Source organism: Camelus ferus, chromosome 19 (assembly GCF_009834535.1).
Source record: "Camelus ferus isolate YT-003-E chromosome 19, BCGSAC_Cfer_1.0, whole genome shotgun sequence".
In the NCBI taxonomy this organism is placed as follows: Eukaryota; Metazoa; Chordata; class Mammalia; order Artiodactyla; family Camelidae; genus Camelus; species Camelus ferus.
Genome location: NC_045714.1, coordinates 38,646,645 through 38,666,150, shown reverse-complemented (window position 1 = coordinate 38,666,150; position 19,506 = coordinate 38,646,645). Strand labels below are relative to the sequence as shown.

At 49.6% G+C, this 19,506-nt stretch overlaps 1 protein-coding gene across 13 annotated transcripts in view; it reads right to left on the bottom strand.

Annotated features, from left to right (window-relative positions):
* The window catches only part of EPB41L1 (erythrocyte membrane protein band 4.1 like 1), a 124,508-nt gene extending 106,072 nt beyond the window's left edge, over window positions 1-18,436 (bottom strand). Inside the window, exons 1-2 of one of the 13 annotated variants that reach the window (XM_032462225.1) lie at window positions 10,392-10,496; window positions 9,772-9,858 (exon numbers count right to left, since the gene is read on the bottom strand). The gene's annotated coding sequence lies outside the window, so the exon portion shown is untranslated. Of the gene's footprint in view, window positions 1-8,727; window positions 8,834-9,771; window positions 10,034-10,246; window positions 10,323-10,391; window positions 10,497-18,346 lie in introns of those variants that run through there. The other 12 variants (XM_032462224.1, XM_032462229.1, XM_032462230.1 and 9 more) reach the window with 12 other exon arrangements.
* Between the last annotated feature and the right edge of the window lie 1,070 nt (window positions 18,437-19,506).

Genomic DNA, 19,506 nt, shown 5'->3' with positions numbered 1-19,506 from the left:
TTGGCCCAGTAAACAGGCAGCCTTGATATGTGATGGGATAGACTTCAAGACAAGCCTGCAGAGGCCTGGAGCTGCAGCTAACCAGGACCATTCTCAGCTCAAGCCTGGGCAGAGGGACAAAGGCCCTCCATGTTCACAGGTCCCTACTTCCTCTGCCAGAAAACCCCAATTTCTGTTTCTGCCCTACCTTTCCAGTCTTCTCTCTGTCTTTCTCAGTAGCGGCAGTGTGAGCTACCACACCCTTAAATTTTTCTTGGCAAAACAAAGCTTGAAGCTCCCCCTCCCTCTGGGGTGTTGACCCTAAGGCCCTCCTAAGTGGAGATTCTCAAGCAGCCTCTGCTTCCACTCTGCTCTTCCCTGCATCCTTTCTGCAACTCTCCAAGCATGCACCCAACTCTCCCATCTCCGGTTGGGTGCTCTCCTCCTTTACCTCAGAGGGAAATACCTGTCTTTCTGCCTCCCCCCAACCCTGCCTCGCCCCCTCCTGCTTCCTGCCCATCCTGCTCAAATATTTTCTCCAGCACAGAGTTGACATTGATCACTAACTCTTCAACTCACTCTTCAACTCACTCAGCCATGTCTCCACCAGACCACTCCTCATAGTACAGTCTTACCAGCCCTACTTGACCTTAAGACTCTGCAGACCAAGGAACTCCTACAATGATTTTTCTCTGTCCCTCACCCCTGCTCCCTAGCACGATGAGAACACAGTAGGTGTCTGCTGAAACAACGATAATAACCATTAACTGAAAAATAATTAATTATAATTGTTTATTGACCATTTATTCTTTACAATGCTGAGATCTCAGCATTTTACATGTATCATTTCAGTAAATCCTGCCTAGTCTCCAATAGACTTGTCATTCCTACCCTGTTGTCTTAAACTGAGGAAACTGAGGCTCAGAGAGATGAAGTGATTTGCCCAAGGTCACACAGCCAAGAAGTGGTAGAGTCAAGACTGGGATTTAAGTTCTTACCTACTGCCCTACTTGGCCTCCTCCAATCTACAAATAAAGGAGGGGCTGTGTGAGGAGTTGTGACTTGCCAGTGAAAGGGCCACGGGGGCTCCAGAGAAACCAGCCCAGAGCCAGAGGCAGATTTGACAAATAAAACTTAATAACCTTCTACTAAGTATTGGTTCTATGCAAAGCTCTATGCTAGGTGCTGGGGAGCACAAAATGACACAGAAGACATCTGGTGCTCACAATCTAGCAAGAGAGGCAAGCCACATCCCAGGATAAAGCAGAAGACCAAGCAGAACTTGTCCCCAGAGGGAAACAGATAAGCTGCTAAGGGAATGCAGAGGAGGGAAAGACAAATCTCATTGTGGGGGAGGGAGAGGAGGGCTCACAAGGCTTTGGAGGACAGAGGTTGGCATCTGAGCTGAGCTTTGACAAGGCAGGCAGGATTTCAACAGTGACTGGGGAAGGCAAGGTGGGGGGTGGCATTCCTGGCAGAAAGGAACCCAGGAAGCTGGGGCAAAGACACAGGTAAGCACTGGGTGTGTCCCAGGAACCACAGCAAGCACATTCTGCAAGCCCCTCCCTTGGCACTGGTCCAGGTGCCTGGCCCTGAAGAGCAGCCACCATGAGTGTCCCCAGACTCACAGGCACCTGGTTCATTTTGGTGAATGGGCGTGGAAAGGGAGAAAGGGCCGAGTGCCTGGGCACGTGGCTTGACAGGAGGGTCTCAAGGGGCCAGAATCCAGGCTCTGTATAGAATCTCTGAAGATGGGAGACACTAGAGAGAAGAAGTGGTCTCATCAGAAGTGGGTGAAGCTGGGGAGGCAGTGTGGAAAGGGGCGAAGAATGTGAACTGGGCAGCAGGAGACCTGGCTTCCAGAACTACAGATCAAAGCTCCGGGACCTTGGGCTTATCCTGTCCCACCTCATTTTACAGCTGGAAAACATGAGGCTCAGACAAGGGAAGAGACTGGTTCCCAGTACCTCAGCATCCTCATAGCAAAACCAGTAATGTGCTGAAAGGTGGGAGAGATCTGCCTTCAAAGCCTGACTCTGCCATTACCTCCCAGCGACCTTTCTCCAGTCATGAGGCTCCCACTCAATAAAACAGCCCTGAAGCCGGCAGCTCTCAACTTTTGTGGCTTGTGACTCAAAGACTCAGAGGGTGCCTATGAATCCTCCCCTGAGGACAGGGAACACTCTGAAGATTGTGTGTGTCATTTCAGAAGTTCACAAACATCTAAGACCAGTGATCCCCAGGGTAATCTGAGAGTCCTGTGTCCAGTCACCTCAACAGGCACCTATTAAGACAGGCTGATTCCAGGCTGCTGAGCCGCTCTCCTATTAGCTGGTTCACATATTGAATGTAGAGAGGGCTCCGTGGCTAGAAGTTTTAAAGCCACTGCTCATTAATCAAGGTCCCTCCTGGTTAAGACACCTGCTCACCTGACCATGGTCACGGTCATGGTGGGGGTGCGAGGAGGCTCAGCAAACCGACTGCAGCCAGTCACATTCTGAAACGACACTCAGATTAGCAGCCCTGCCTGGGAGGGTGTCTGGACTCCTGGGCTGAACTTGGGGTGAGGGTTCCTATCAACTCCAGCCTAAAGGCTTTTCCTCCCTCCAGACTGTCTTGCTCTGGCCCTCCACCACGTCTGGCTCCTTCCTTTTCCTTACCAGCACAAGTACGCTCCCAAACCCAGATTTCCTGGTTCCAGCCTCTGCCTCCCTCCCCTCCACCCATCACTGAGCCTGACAGAGGACCTCCAAGCCCCCAAGCACCCTTTTGAAGAGATAAAACTATCACTCTTTGCAGATGATCAGGTTATTTAAATGGGAGACTCAAGACTATCAGTGAAAAACTAAGTTGGCCGGTGACATTTGGGAAAAAAGCCAAGTGCCTTCAGTCCTGTCCTGTCACTTGCCCCTTATGCTGCATCTCTCCCATAGTTGGGCAGCTGCCTGGAGCCAGACGGGCTCAGAGCCCTGTCCTTCCCTGTAGGAAGGCCAGTCCCTGAGGGGATGGCAGCACAGGCTTGAGAAGCAGGAGACCTGGACTGGAGACCCTCCTCTCTGAGCTAGAACTGGTTCTCCAGATTTGAGCACAGGTGCATCCTTCCATGGACCCTAAACCTTCTTGCAGGCTCCATTTGGGGTCGTACACGAAAGACTCAAGAGCACCAGTGGGCTTTGGAGAGATCCGGATTTAAGTCCCAGCTGTAGCTCTTGCTGGCTGAGGACGTGGTGGGCCTTGGGGAAGTTATTTAGCGTCCTTTAATAAAACGGGGGTCATAATCTCTGCCTCTCGGGGTAGCTGCAAGGATTAAAAGACATAAGGAGTGTAAAGCGCTTAGCACGGGGCCTGGCACATAGTAAGCCAATAAACGTAAGCAGTGGTTTCTCGGTCACCAGAGGGAGCCTCCGACGAAGACTCCAGGCTGTCTAATTCTTAGGTGGCCTCAAGTAACCCTCAAACCCCCCACCTGCACTGGGTCTGGAGGCTTTATCTTTAGACCTTTAATCTGGAGAGATGATGGGGAGACAGAGGAGGGGAAGACAGGAGAAGGGAGTGAGAGAGAACTGAGCTGAGGAGGCAGGAAGGGAAAGGAAAACCGAAGGGTGAGGAGGGGGCTGGCTCCCCAGCCTGAGGGAAAGGAAGACGGCTTCAGGGAAACTGCCAAGATAGGATAAGCCTTCTCTCCTTTCCAGAACCTTCCCTAGGCCCACCAAGGGAAGACATAGAGGGACACAGCCTGCTGAGAATCACCGCCCCGGCTGTCAGCAGGGACATTGAAGCCTTGGGTTACCTCCAGGCTCTGGCTCCCACTTGGCTGCAGCCCGCCCATGGCGGCCTCCTCCCACTGGGGCAGGCAGGGGTGGCCAGAGCAAGGCTGAGGACAAAATGAGCTGCCCATTCAGCCTGTGGAGACACTGCTCTCTCACTCAGGGCTCAGGGACCCCCTTACTTGAGATTCTGATCCTGACTCAGCAGGGCTCTCTCCTCTGGATCCCCACCTCCCGCCCCCCGCCAGGCCTCTACCTGTCCCAAGGCCCTGCTTCTGGGGCTCCAGTTGCCAGTAGGAAAAAAGTACCATTCTGACGGTAAACGGGAACCACAAACAAGATGTTCCAATTGCCACCTGCCAGCTATGTGACCTTCGGGGTGTCACTTCTCTCAGAGCAAGTTTCCCTCCTCTGCCTAATGGGGCCGATGGAGGGCAAGGGCCACCTCTAAGGTTCTCCCAACTCTGACAGCAGCTACCCTGCTGGTAGGATACCTCCCTTGATAGGATATCTTCAAGCGCAAAGAGGCAAAGAGGACTTGCCTCAGAAGAGGAGTGGGCCGGGCTGGGCTCTGCTGGGAAGGCAGCGGATGTGGCAATGGCCAAGGGTTATTATGATGATGACGATTATAATTAAAAATCACAGCAACAAACTCTAAAGCAATTTACAAAGAGCTTTCTCATTATTCCCCGGGATTCACAATCTGGTGAAGTAGGTAGAACTGGATGATAATTATTCATATTTGGCAGATAAGGAAAGTGAAGCAAGATTTAAGTGTCTGGTCTGGACTACTAAGTGCAGAGAAGGGGGAGTCAAAGAGGAAGTAATCATTATTGGGGGCCTGCTGTGTGCCACGTCACCGGGCTCACTCACATCTGCTCTCTTGACCAAGTCTCACCACCCCAACACAGCACTGCAGGTGCTACAATCCCCATTTCAGAGACGAGGACACTGAGACTGAGAAAAAGCAACTGATTTACCCTAAGCCTCATGGCTCTTCCACTGCAAAAGCTTGGATTGGGACCTGGGCTTGTGGGATCCCAAGGCTTGCAGTCTTTTACACCTTCTTGTATGTACCAGTTGAATAGTGTCCCCCACTCCCCAAAATTCACATCTACACAGAAGCTCAGAATGTGACCTTATTTGGAAATAGAGTCTTTGCAGAACAATTAGTAAAAATAAAGGAGGTCATACTGGGTATGGATGGGTCTTAAACTCAATATGACTGGTGTCCTTATAAGAAAAGGAGATGACATAGACAGACAGGGAGGAAGCGGAGACAGCCACGTGACAACAGAGGCAGAGACAGCTGGAGGCAGAGACAACTGTAAGTCAAGGAGCTCCAAGGATTGCTGGCCTCCCCCAGAAGCTAGGATTGGGCTGTGGAACAGACTTCCCTCTCAGAGCCCTCAGAAGGACCCAACTTTGCCGACATCCTGATTTCTGACTTCTCGCTTCAGGCTGCGAGAGAATAAATTTCTGCCTTTTTTTCAGCCACCCAGATTGTGGTATTTCATCAAGCAGCCCTAGAAAATTAATACACTGTGAGTCCATTGAGCAGCAGACCTGGGACTCTTAAATTCCAATGTTCAGATTCCCACTCATTAGGCAGCCTTAGAGGTTAATAAGATCTTGGGGCCCAGGGAGAAGTCATTCTCATCTCTCCTTCACTTCCCTAGCCCAGACTGGCCTGAAGTTCATCATCTGTGCTTCTTTCATGTTCCAGGTCTCGCTCCACCCTACTGGCTCCTCCCATTATGCAAATAAGTACCCTCTGAGCCGGTCTCCAGGTCAACAGGATCCTCCCCTACCACCCAGGCCAACCTCTACCACCACCTGGAGAACTGTGTTTTTGAAATGCAAATCTGATCCTTCCAGGCTGGCTTAATCTTCTTCCCTAGCACCCTACCACCTGCAGGACTCAAACTCTTCGGCCTGTGCCAGATCTGACCTCATACTTCTTTTTCATCTCCAGCCACTCACCCCACCTCTTCCTGCAACCACATGGAACCATGTGGATTTCCCCTAACAAGCCATGGTGCCTTTGCTCATGCTGCTCCAACTACCTGGAAAATAAAATCCAGCCCAACACCATCTGTCTCCTCCATGAAGCCTTTTCCTCCATGAACAGCCACACCCTGGCACCTTGTACATTGTACATCTTTACACGTCTGCCCCCACCGCCCAGCCCGTGAACACTGCCGTATTCATTTCTGCCTCTGTAGGCCTAGGGCCCGGTACAAAGGCCTTCAAGAATGAACTGTGGAGTAGCCATAACAGTAATAATTGCCAACATTTACCAAACATTTACACTGTGCGAAGCATTCCATGTTTGTTACCTCATTTCATTCTCAAAACAACCCTTTGGAACAGATACTTTTATTGGTCTTGTTTTACAAGCGAGGAAATGAAGAGACGAAGTCACTTGCCCAAGTCCACCCAACTAGTTTGTGGCAAAGCCAGTGCTACATACTCTGGAGCCAGCACTAGTAACCAATGTTAGGTACACCAGCCACCCTAATACTCTCCTTGTACAGAAGAAGAAACAAGCAAGAAGAAAGGAAAAGTGACTCACCCACAGGAATCTATCAAGGCATCTAATAAGATTCCTTATTCATTGTTCTTCCTCATCTCATTCTCGCAGGATCTTAAATCCAGGAGGACAGGGAAAACAAGGCAGGTTGTATTTCCTGAAGAGCTTTTTCCTGCCTCCCCTAGAGCAGAGCCCAGCATGGGCCTGGGCACACAGTTGGGGCTCAAATCTATGGCTAGGCGATGTAGCAGTAAAAAAGAGAAAGAAATCTGCTTCAAAAAGGTCTGAGGTTTGCTTAAATATTACAGTGTCAAGTCTTTAGAGGACACTTTGGGTATCATTTAATCTCTCACTTTATAAAGACATCCATTCAACAAATTTATGGAACACCAATCATAAGCCAGACCCTGTGTGGGGACACAAGGAAGCCTGATTAGCAAGTGCCTGCCCAGATGGCATTTGCAATCCAGTGAGGGGAAACAGACAAACAACTGACAAGTTCATGTATGATTATAAATTTTCATAAGTGCCATGAAATATGGGGAGCTATAAGAATGTATAGGAAAAATTGACTTATCCTAAGGAGTTGTTGGCAAAGGCTCCTCTAAGAAAGTGATTCTTGAGCTGAAATCTGAACAGTGGGCATTAACCAAGATAAGAAGCACGAGAAGAGTGTGGTAGACAGAAGGAACAGCATGTGCAAAATCCCAGAGGCAAAAGAGCTCATGGTGCTTGGATGAACTAAAAGAAGGCAAGAGTGACCAGTTTCGAGAGAGGCAGGCAGGGACTCAATCTTGCGGGTCTTGTAGATCAACGTAAGAAGTGGAGAAACTAAGACAAGCAGGGAGATCCCTTGCTCAGAACCTGGCCCAGAGCAGACACTGTCAACAAGTCATTGCATTATTCAGTGAAGGAGTGATCTGTCCAAGATCACAAGGAAGACCTGGGACTTGAAGCCAGAACCTCTACTTGCCAGGTCAGGGCTGTCAGCTACTTCAAGTATGTGTGTAGAAGGGGACAGGAGACACTTTCCAGGTGTTTCATCCTATAGGAGGTTCCAGCTCCCTGTTGTCACCTCTCTTGAGCTCTAGAGCACATTAGAATCACCTGTGTTTGTTAAAACATGGGCTACTGGGCTCCACCCCAAGAGGTGTTGATTCAGTAGATCCAGCGAGAAGCCCAAGAATTTGCATTTCTAACAAGATCCCAGGTGACCCTGCTGCGGCTGGTGGGGTAACCATACTTTGAGAACCACTGCTCCAGAATAGACTATATAGGGACAAGGAGGAGTGGTGAATGGGGACCATGGCCAGGATCTTTGGGGGCTAGAAGGGTAGATTCCTAAATCTGGGTAACAACAAGACAAAGGATAGCACTCTGAGAACAGGAGGGGGCCTCAAAATCCCAGAATCCAGCCTACCAGCTGCTCAGCCAGGGGAACTGAGGCTTAGAGGGTTTAGACTCTTGCATAAGAGAAACTCCATAATAATGTGTTGAGTGAACAGGTAAACACATGAAAGGTTTAACCAAAGTGAAAAGGAGACCCCTGGATCAAATTCCCAGGGCTCCTGAGCTCCAGACCAGGAAAGGGATTTAGGGAAGGGGACAGCAAGCTCAGCTTTCCCCAGCTTCTGCTGCCTTCAGCAAGGAAACAATTTTTTAAATTGCAGAAATCTGCTGTTGGCCCCCAATCCTATCACCCATCCACCCTCCTTCCTTTCACACTCCCAGCTCCCTCCCTTTACACTGTTGTGCACTGATCCTGGCAGGCTGGGCAGTGGGAGGGGGGGTGAAGTTCTAGGAAAGAAGAACTGGAAGTGGAGGGTGAATTCTTACACTTGGACCGCCTTCTTCCAGAACACTTCCTTCCTCTTGTAAGAGTCTCAGTTTCTATCCTCATATCCAGTATAATTCCAATCTATCTACATTTCAGTACCAGCATCTGAAACCCACAAAGCCAGGGGCTGAATTTCCAAACTACCTTTTCACCTAGTTTTTCTAAAATAGGGTGGCCCTGGACAGAATTGTTTTGTCTTATTCCAATTGGCAGCAAAATGCCGCTTCTCTTGCAAACCCACATGCACAGACTCACTAATATACAAACAGCTATGTGTACATAAAAACAAATATACCCAAATTTATAAAAGACATACACATAGGCTGATAAAATACACCTCTGCCCCCAAATGTACAAGAAACACAGAGAGAACACACACACGCACACAGACTATACATCTCGTAATGCATGCACCGCACCAATACACGGGGGAAGGGGTAAGACACACCCAGGGACCTCTCTCAAAGTAGAGGTCTCCTGAGGGGGGTGGATTCCTTGGAGCAGAGGCACTGGCCCTTTAAGAGAGTGGTTCTCCCTCCCCCTTTCTGGGCACCTAAGGTGCAGCTCTACCCATGGGAGCAGGCAGGGGTGAGGGTGGGAGTGCGGCTGACCTGGCCAGGCCCGGTCTGGCTTTGGGCGACGGTCCCTGCGCCACGACAGGAAATGGATCCCTGAACCGACTGGGTCACCAGCCTGGGGACGTCTGTGGTCGCCACCACCACCCACACCCATACGCTCCTCCACACCACCACACACACCACGGCTCCAGGCAGGACACGCCCTCCGCTCCGGCTCCGCCGGGTACTCGGGCTCCGCTGTCAGCCCGCCTCCCTCTGGCCCCCCGGGGTGTGGCCGCCCACCTGCCGGTAGGGAGTCTAGGCCCAGCGGGGACGCTCCCGCCGCCACCGCCGCCACCCTCCGTCCCGGCCAGGTGCCCGGCTCCCGGCGACGGCAGCGCCTCGGCCGCCGCCGCCACCCCTTCCTCCCGGCAGTGCAGAGACAAAGCCGCGCACACGCACACGGGGGCTCCTAGGGGCTCCGCGGATGCACACTCGCCCTCACACGCGCACACACGAGTCACACTAGCGCTCACAAGCCACACACACACACACACACACACACACACACACACACTGCCAGAGGATCCAGTCACCAGAGAAGCCACCAGCACACACCCTCATCCAAATGTACACATACTCAGCTACACATTCGGACACACCCTCTCATAGATACATTCACGCATAGACACACGCGAACACACACACACACCAACCAGTCCAGAGGCGCGGAGACATACAGGACACACTCCCCCACACACACACTGCACACCAGGCGCACAGATGCACGCGCGCACACATCGATCATCCACTTGCACAGAGCCACGGGCACACGCGCGCTCACACCCAACACACACGGCGACGTGGGCCCCGACACACATACAGTCTAAGACTCAAGAACCAAGGCCTGGGGCTCCCGGCTCGGGCGCCCGCCTCCCGCCCCGGTGGTGTCCAGCCCCCTGGAGCCTACCCGCCGGCCTGTCAGTGCTCGAGGACAGGGGACCGAGCCCGGAGCCCTCAGCGATCACCCTCCCCACACACAGGCTCAGACGCAGCGGGATCCCGGGGGCCCGGAGGAGGGCGGCTGGGGCGGCTAACCTGGCGGCGGCGGCGCTGCTTCCGGCGCTGTCTGTCCTCGGTCCGTGCGTCCGGCAGCCGCCCGGCGGGCTCCGAGGCGTACTCGAGCTGCGCACAAATGCCCCGCTCGCTCGCTCGCTCCCTCGCTCGCTCCCTCTCTCTCTTCCGCGGAGCAGCCCCCTCCTCGCCCGCCCTCCTCACCCGGTCTCCCCCTTCCGCCCCGCCCAGGCCGGCTCCCCACGAGGAGGAGGCGGCGATCCCGGCCACCCCAGCAGCCACGGGTGAGCAAGCGAGCGAGCAGCGGCCGCGAGCAGCCGGAGGAGCGCCGCCGCTGCCGGAGCCGCCGGAGCCGCCGGAGCCGCCCGAGCCGGGGCCGCGCGTCGGGAGGAGCCGCGCCAGCCCCCGGGGAGGGGAGGAGAGGAGGGGGCTGAGCCCCGCGAGCCCGCCTGGCGCTCAGGGCCCGCCGTCCGCTTCCCCACGTGGGCCGGGCGCCTACCTGAGCCGCCGCGGAGCTCCGAGACCGAGCGAGCGGCGGGGCGAAAAAGAGGAGATCGCACTCCAGGCCCCCTCGCCCTCCCCGTCCCAGCCGGGTGGGTTCGGGCCCCGCCCCCGCCTCCTCCCGGGTCCCTGCCGGCACCGACCTCGGTTTTCACTGGCTAGGACGCCTCGGCTCCCGGCCCGGTGCCCCGGGCTAACCCCAGGGCCCGGCGCTCAGCTTGCCGGCCTTCTCCACCTCCAGCCCGAACCCGGTCGACGCCCACCCGCCTCCCCGCCGCCCTCCCATTGTTCCCGCGGCGGGAGCTCGCTGAAGATCGAGCCGCGCATTCCAGCTCTCTCTCGGGTGGCAATACCTTTGGACCCTCGGGGGGTGGCGGGGGTGCTCTCCAAGGGCTGGCCCCTGGCGCCGGAGCCCCGACGCCCACCCTCCACAGGCACAGGCACGATATAAGTAAAGAGCTTGTCTAAATTAGGGTCATAACTACTCTGGCCCTTACAGGCGCTCCTTTAAGGTCCTACTTTGAGTATAGACTGAAGTTCTATACTTCAGTATAGAGAAGGAGGAACTAATCCAAGTTCAGCAAGCCCGAGATAGCAGCGAGGAGAAGGTGCGGAACCGATCAGGCATTCACATTACATAGAAGAAACGGAGGGAATTCCTGACCAGGGCTCCTGGGACAGGAACAGGCTCTCCAGAAATGCAGGGAATAATGATCCTGGCCTCCTTTGTTAGACACTAAGTAAAGCACAGAGACGTGGAGGAAGAAGGAAGGGTCTTGCACTTTCAGAGGTTTTACTGGATGAAAAGGCCTCCTAAGTGCAGGAACTCTCACCTTAGTCTGACTTAGCCATGACCGGCGTCCTATATGGCAGTTGTGATTAGCCCCATTTTATAGAGGAACGCTTTTCCTAGGTCTCTCCAGCAGACAGCACAGAGCCAACAATAAAGCCCAGCAATTATTCAAGTCCTTCTCTTTGGTCGCTCTCCAGTATAGGACACTAAGTGCCAGGTGAGCAGCTGAGAACATAAATTACGGAGGGGAGGCCTAGTTTGGGCCTGGAAGGACTTCCACAAACTAAGAGAGGGCAGAAGTGAGGGAGCTGAGACCCCGAAGCAGGACTGAGCATGGCTTGTCCAGGGAGGAAAGTTATAGTTAATCAGGAAAATTAATAAGAACTAGCATATCCGGAGTGCTTACTATATTCCATGCACTGTTCTAAGAGCTTCACTGGCACTAACTCATTTAATCCCATGACAGCACTGTGGGATAGAGGTTATTCTCATCCCCACCTTCTACATAGGAAACTGAAACATGAAGACATTACATAGTTTATAAAGTGGCAGAGCCAGGATCCAAACCCAGGAAGCTGATTTCCAAGCCTGCACTCAACGACCACGACCGTGGGCCACACAGAAGCTGCGCTGAACGTGGGCAAGGGCATTTGAATTGCTAGAGCCTCCAGCACAGCAGGACACTTTACTTGCCTTCCACTGTCTCCCTGTGTGTACCCGTTGCTGGTACACAGGGCCTGATCTGTAGGACTCATCTGTTAAACTACTGCATGACTGCCACGTGAGGCTGCAGTGCCCAGGACCACACGCCGGGCTTGGCGGCTGCCCTCTCTGCTCTGCTGGGCATTTTTATCAGTGGTTTTAGATAAAGCAGAGGAAGGCATGAAACTCTAATCAAATCTACAGCTGTCATGAAGTTGGGAGGGCCCGCAAACACTCCGGAAACCAACATGAGTTTCCAAAAGATCGCAGCAGCCTGGGGGCTGAGCTGGAACTAACAAGATGAGGTGTCACATGGGATTAATGTAAACTCCTGCCCTTCAGTCCAAACCAGAGCAGTCCCGTGGAACTTTCCACGAAGATGGAAGTGTCCTAAATCTGCATTGTCTGATACAGTCGCCACTAGCCACCTGTGGCTGTTGAGCACTTAAAATGTGGTTCATACAACTGAGAAACGAAAATTTTCATTTTAATTAATTTTAAGTACTTTATATGTCTATTGTCACATGGGGCTAGTGGCTGCCATGTTGGACAAGTGCCTAAAATATAGGCTAGAAAGAACCTAGATTCAGAGCAGTTTCAATGAAAATGACTTAAAGGCTTGAGTTGACCTCAAGCTCAACAATGCAATGAGCCTGCAGAAAAAATAAAGAAAAGAAGGAAGGGAAGGAAGGAAGAAAGAAAAAAAGAACGAAGCTGGGCAGAGTGAACATGATATGCTGTATCAACAGAAACAAGCCTCTGCAGTTCTAACTCAGTTAGAGGCTTTGTGCTGCCCCAGGCTGATCACAATTGGACCATGAGGCTCAGCTCTGGGGGGGCCCCGTGCTCTGAGCGGTACATCCACTCACACTGGAGCCAGTCTAGAGGAGACCAGGATGCTGAAGACCTTGATGCCACGTTGTGTGGTGAGTGATTTAAATATCCTGGAGAAGGGAAAGCACAAGGAGGATCTATTTAGTGGCTGTCTCCAAACATCCAAAGGGCTGTCATACAGAAAGGGGATTTGATTTTCTCCTTATTATTTAGGTCTAAAAAAACCAAACACTGCGAACCCCTAATCCCTACTCTCTGAGGAAGGATCCATGTCTAACTCCTCTTTCTGTTTCCCTCAGCCCCTAATCCACCCAGGACCTGGCTCACATTAAACATTAACTACAAATTTGCTGAACAATGAATGTGAAAGAATTCTACTCAGCTCTTGTGGGTGGACATCCAGGAGGAGAATTTCAGCTTATTGTAAAGAACTCTAACAGTCGACACGATCCAAGAATGGAACGGACCACCTTGGGAGTGATGAACTCCCGGCCAATACATGTATCCAAAGAAAGATTCGGTCTTCAATTCGAGGCTGAACCAGTAATCAGATGACCCTTCGAGTTGAAAAATGAGCAAGTTCTATTAGGAGAGCAAGACAAAGGCAAGGCCATGCTTCCAGACAATTACCTGGCTGTATGTATAGAACAAATTGATCTGAAGGGATGAGAGGCAGGGAGGCCCAGTTAGGAAGCACTAAAGTGGTCCTGAAGATAAGAGAACAGGTTGGATAGCAGTGGGAATGGAAAGGAAGGACAGGTGTGTGGTGACAGGAACACTGGCCCTGGGCTGGAAGTCCGGAGCTGCGGGTTCTAGTCCTGCCTCTGCTGGTAACTTATTGTGGGGTCTTGGGTAAATCCTTTCCCTTCTCTGGATTTCAGTTTCCCCATCTGTGAAATGCAGAATAATCTCCAAGTTCCTTCTGATTCTGGATTCTGTTTATAGGAAAGAGATTATGCAGGATAGCTGGGCCAATGTATTAGACAGCCTTTGTAAGCTTCAAACAATATCACTGGTCTCATATTATCATTATTATTACAGAGGCCACCTCCCCAGGACTTGGTGACTGGATTGGAAGGGACAAGAAGGATTCAATTAACTACAACCACAGGGCTTGGGGTAGGAGTCAAGGACCTCTGGGCCTTGGGGAGGGTCAGCTAACCTCTCTACTCCTCCCTCAAAATCAGTGTTCTGTGTGCTGTCACCTCCTGAATTGCTTCCTCATTCCTTTGAGCCACACCTCATATTTGGCTAAAGGAAGCAATTGGTTCTAGGAAAAGTTAGACTCTGTCCCTTTCCTTTTAATGTTCCCAGGTGACACCAGGTGTGGTCCTTTCCTTAAATAATAAGTATCATCGACTTATACGGAAATAGCCAAGACTATAGAGCACTATGTGCTAAGCACTTTACTTACATAATTTTCTCACCCTGAGAGGTAGCTATGATTAGTATCTTCATTTTATAGACAAGGACACCATGGTTCACTGAGATTCGCAATTTTCCCACAGTCACATAGTTTATGAGAGGGATTGCAATACAAGTCTGTGATGTCAAGGCTGCAATCCTAAAGGCTTCCAGTATTTTACTATGTATTTTTACCACAACTTAGGAAAGCGGGCAAGGTCAGTATGGTCTCCAGTTCACAGCCAGGAAAACTGAAGCTCAGAGAGGTTAGATTAAATCACTTGGACAAGTCAGTGAAGTCTTTCCATGCGCAGTTATTTTCTTCCCTGCACTCTCTCCCTCTCCTCTGACCCAGCAGTGCTTTCCTCCTTCTCCTGAACTTTCCACGGCCTCCCCAGTCCTCCTAGGCCTGATGGGTAGGGACTTGCCCAGATCACTTAAGAAAAGGACTTAAGTGGGGAAAGGGAAGAAGTTCTGAAAGGCAAAAGTTAGTTCCCACCTCCTCCCTCATCACCACCAGCACACACCCATCCCAGCCCAGGGCCTCGAGGTGCTGGTGCAAAGGCTTCCAGAGTGAGTCACACAAAGCTGACCTGACAGTCACCTGAGCACCAGGTGCTAAGCTTAGGTTAGAGCTGTGGAAAAGTAGGCCGAGTGTTCTCATCCCCAGGAGAACAGCCTGACTGCAGCTCCGACCCCCCACTCATCTCATCCCCAAATATTGCAAATCTTTAGAGAACACTGGGCAAGGCCTGGGGGCAGAGGGGACACATGACATGTAAGAATGCATTCCACCCTTCAGAGGGAATAAAACAGTGAGCAAGAAATACTTGTAAAGAGTGAGTGGGGCACATGGTGATTAATTCCGAGGAGAGAAGCTCACAGCGGAGTTGAGATCGGAGTGGAGCATTAAAGGGTGACTTGAACACACAGAGGTAGAGGGGCGCTCCAGGCTGCAGGAGCCCTAAAACTTAGATGTATCTGCACGCCATCTAGCAGGCAATAGGGAGGCATGGGGTACACTCTGGCTTTGGAGAAAGACTGTCTTGAGTTTGAATCCTGATTCTGCCCCTTCTCAGCTGTTTCACCTTGGGCAAGTTACTTAACCTCTGTGGGAGAGAGAGTTTGTCTCCTCTTATTTGCTCTCCCCCTTCCCAGTAAGATTACACATTCTAGCCAGTTGCCATGAGACTACAGAGGAAGGAGCACACTTCCCCAGCCCTAAGTCAGGCCTGACCACATGACTTCCTGCGGCCAATGGAATTGGAGCTGGAGAGATGTGTGCCAGTTCTAGGTAGAAACTTGGAGAGCCATTGCATGTTGCAGTCTAAAATCAATCTCTTTTTATTTCTGCCACTGGAATGGTGTGACCTGGATGGGGTCTTCAGCCTGGATCTTGGAATGAAAAGACACGAGAGCAGAGCTGCAGGCAACCCACAACTGCCCCACAGCACTGATGTGGAACGTGAGGGAGAAAATTTGGTGACGCAAGCCACTGAGATTTGGGGGTGGTTTGTTATCACATCATAACTGCATAACTTTGTGATTTTAGTAGTACTTACCTTCATAGAACTGTTGTGAGGATTAAATAAGGATGATCTTGTAAAAACTGTATAACCATTTCATCAGAAATTTGCATTATAAAATGATCACTCTGCCCACACATATATGGACATTTGCTACACAACAGAAATGATATTTGCAAAAGAATAGCGGAGGATGGTGTCATGGGTTGAATAGCATCCCTCCCAAAATTCATTTCCACCTAGAATCTCAGATTATGAGATTATGGGAAATAAGGTCTTTATAGATATAATTAGTCAAAGATCTCAAAATTAGCTCATCCTGGATTTAGAGTCAGCCCTAAGTACAGTGCCTGGTGTCCGTATAAGAAAAAAGACACACAGAGACACAGAGAAGAAAACAACGTGAAGATGGAGGCAGAGACTGGAGTGATGTGTCTACAAACCAAGGAACACCAAGGATGGCTGCCACCACCCAAAGCCAAGAGAGAGGCACTGGGTGTTTTTTCTCTCAGAGTCTCCAAAAGGAACCAATTCTGCCGACACACTGATTTTGTACTTCTGACCTCCTGAACTGTGAGAGAATAAATTTCTGTTGTTTTAAGCCACCTAGTTTGTGGTAATTTGTTACGACAGCCCTGGAAAATTAATTCAGATGGATTACTTTTAAAATGATACTGAACAATTGGTTATTCATTTGGAAAAAAATAAAATTGGATTCCTACCTCATCGCATATACAAAAATAACCTTCGGTAGGATTAAAGACCTAAATTCGAAAAGCAAAAACTGAAAATCTTTAGAAGTAATTAAAGATGATCATCTTTAAAACCTCAGGGTAGAGAAGAATTTCTTAAACAAGACATAAAAATCATAAATTGTATTACTCTGAGTTCTCCATGGAAATAGAGCCAATAGGATATATATCCTGTGTATCTATGTCCATATCCATAGACAGACAGGCAGATAGACAGATAGGTTTAGTATAAGGAATTGACTCATGTGGTTGTGGAAGCTGATAAGTCCCAGGACCTGTGATTTGTAAGCTGGAGACCCAGAGAGCCAACAGTATAAATTCCAATCCAAGTCTCAGTCCAAAGGCAGGAGGAGAAGGCCAGTGTCCCAGCTTGAAGATGGTTAGGCATTATATATAATGGAATACTACTCAGCCATAAAAAAGAATAAAATAATGCCATTTGCAGCAACATGGATGGACCTAGAGATCGTCATTCTAAGTGAATTAAGCCAGAAAGAGAGAGAAAAATGCCATATGATATCACTTCAGACATGGAATCTAAAAAAAAAGACACAGATGAACTTACCCACAAAACAGAAACAGACTCACAGACATAGAGAACAAACTTATGGTTGGTTACCAGTGGGTAAAGTGGGTAGGAAGGGATAAATTGGAAATCCTTTAGGGAGTGAAAGCATTTTAGCTCTCTTGATTGTGGGAATGGTTTCATTGGTGTATACATCTATCAAAATTCATCAAATTGTACATTTGAAATATGTGTAGTTTACTGTACAGGAACCATACCACAATGAAGATGTTTTTTAAAAAAAGGAATGAAATTCTGATACATGCTACAACATGGATAAACCTTGAAAACATTATGCTAAGTGAGAGAAGCCAGATACATAGTGTGTGCTTCCACTTATATGAGTTCTCTAAAAATAGGCAAATTAATGGAGACAGAAAGTAGAACTAAACACTACATATAAAATAGATAAACAGAGGGTGGGGAGGGTATAGCCCAAGCAGTAGAGTGCATACTTAGCATGCACAAGGTCCTGGGTTCAATCCCCCTTACCTCTGTTTAGAAAAATAAATAAATAAACCTCAAATTACCTCCCCCTATTAAAATTTTTTTAAATGTTTGTTTAACGGGTACAGAATTTCTATTTGGGATGAATAAGTTCTGGAAATAATGGTGACAGCTACACAACAATTCTGAATGTACTTAATGTCAGAATTGTATAACTAAAAATAGTTAAAATAGTAAATTTCACATTCTGTATATTTTGCCACAATAAAGATAACAACTTGTATTCCTAAAAAAACGAACCAGAGTGAAAAAAAAAACACAAGTAATTGTATTTATTTCTTAGCTTATCCAAGAATAATTATGACCAGCATCCTTCAGATATTCCAGGCTTGCTGGATTTGTTTAGGATTCGTCTACCGTGTTGCTAGGACAATCCTCCCACTTTGAATATGGTGCGTTGATCGATCACACCTTTGGCGGAGCAAAGAGCAAATGATAGGCAAATGTTCTTGGGAAAAAGGAGTCAAATTATCCTTTTATGGGCAGGTATAGAGCTCGTATAGGATTGTGTAGGAGGGACATCAGTTTTCTGCTTCTAGTGAAGACAGCCTCAGCAGATATTGCAACAGGAAAGACTTAGATTAGACGTCAGGGGTCCTCTCACCACTGTAGGATGAGAGGATTGGACCAGTAATTTCTAAGACCCCTCTAGCTCTAGTAGTAAGTACAAATCTCTGTTACTAAAAAATGAATAGGCATTCACACGTGCCCGGCACCTGTGGCTTGTGTGGCACTGTGCCAAGTGCTGTTTAGCATCAGCTTATTCAACCCTCACAACGACTGTGGTTGGGATTACTACCCCCATTTTACATGCAGGGAAAGAAGGGCTCAGATAACCTACATAACTCACCCCAAGTCCCAGAGCTAGAAGGGAGCAGAGCTGAGAGCCAAGGCCAGGGATGTCTGACTCCAAAACCTTACGCTCCCCACTAGGCCATGAACGGGGTCTTCTTTTGTGGAGATACTTAGGACAAGGCAATGGCAGACTCTGGGCCACAGACCTACTCAAAAGTACCTGGTGAGATTCCTCAGAGCTGCTTCTCTCATCATGACGTCAGGTTCCCGGAGACGGGGGCTGCTGATCCTGCCGCTCTCCAGAAGTTTGGTTGGAAACCGCTCATGATCTTCAAAGAGCAAACACTTGGTGAGTGTTCACCTGCCCCTGTAAATTTCTGGAGCATCCACTTCCCAGGTAAAGTGGTTGTGGCCCCGGGCGAAGGAAGGGGCAGTCCTGTTTGGCAGAGGGGTGACCCTCTGTCCTTTTGAGCTCTCTATCCTAGAATGGGCAGAACAAAAAACAAACAAAGTTACAGGGTAAAGCACCTTGATGTGGGTGACAGATCTTTCACATGGATTTTATCAGAGAACATGCTGGAATAATTTCCCATCTGTGCCTGGCCTTCTGGCCTCCAATCCATTCAATACCTTGGTGGCCTGATTAATTCTTCCAAAGCACAGCTCCAACAAGGACCCTCTCTGGCTCAAGAGACAAAGCCAAGCTCCTTGGCTTGTTATCTGAGGCCCTGCATGATGTGTCTCACCCTCTACCTCCACTTCCTACCAATCTCGTGCCGATCTCTACCTTAATCCCTGCTCCCCTCCATGTGTCACCTTTTCCCACTAGAGCAGGCTGTGACAGCCACACCCGGTTCTAATCTCCCTTCTTCTGTAATAATCTCCCCCTTTTCTTTAGAGAACTTTTGGCTCTTCACTCAGATAGAGAACTCTGTATCCTTCAATGGGATCTATCTTCCTGGCCACATGGATTAATTCAAAGCTGGGTATATGACCTAAACTGGCCCCTTCCAACCTTCCCTGCTACTTCCTGCTGTTGGTAACAGGAAGGGCTGTCTCATTTCTCTCTGATCTCCCATAACTCTTATGTGGACCTTTCTTGGGGTGCCTAGCGCTTTCCAGCTTACTCCATGGTTATTCTTCTACTCTTCTGTGAGATGGTCTCCACTCCAGCTTTCTCCAAGTGCTCTGCTTTTTGTACAAGTGCTTAATTTTTCCAGGCATTTCCTGACTACCTCTTACATGCAGATATTGTGTTAGGTTGTGTGGGGATACAGAGTGGGGATACATAGTCCCTTGTTGAATGGATGGATGAATGAAAAGGCTTCTCTGGGCCTCACGCAGCTTATCACAGGGGATTTGAGCAGCAGAAAATAGTAA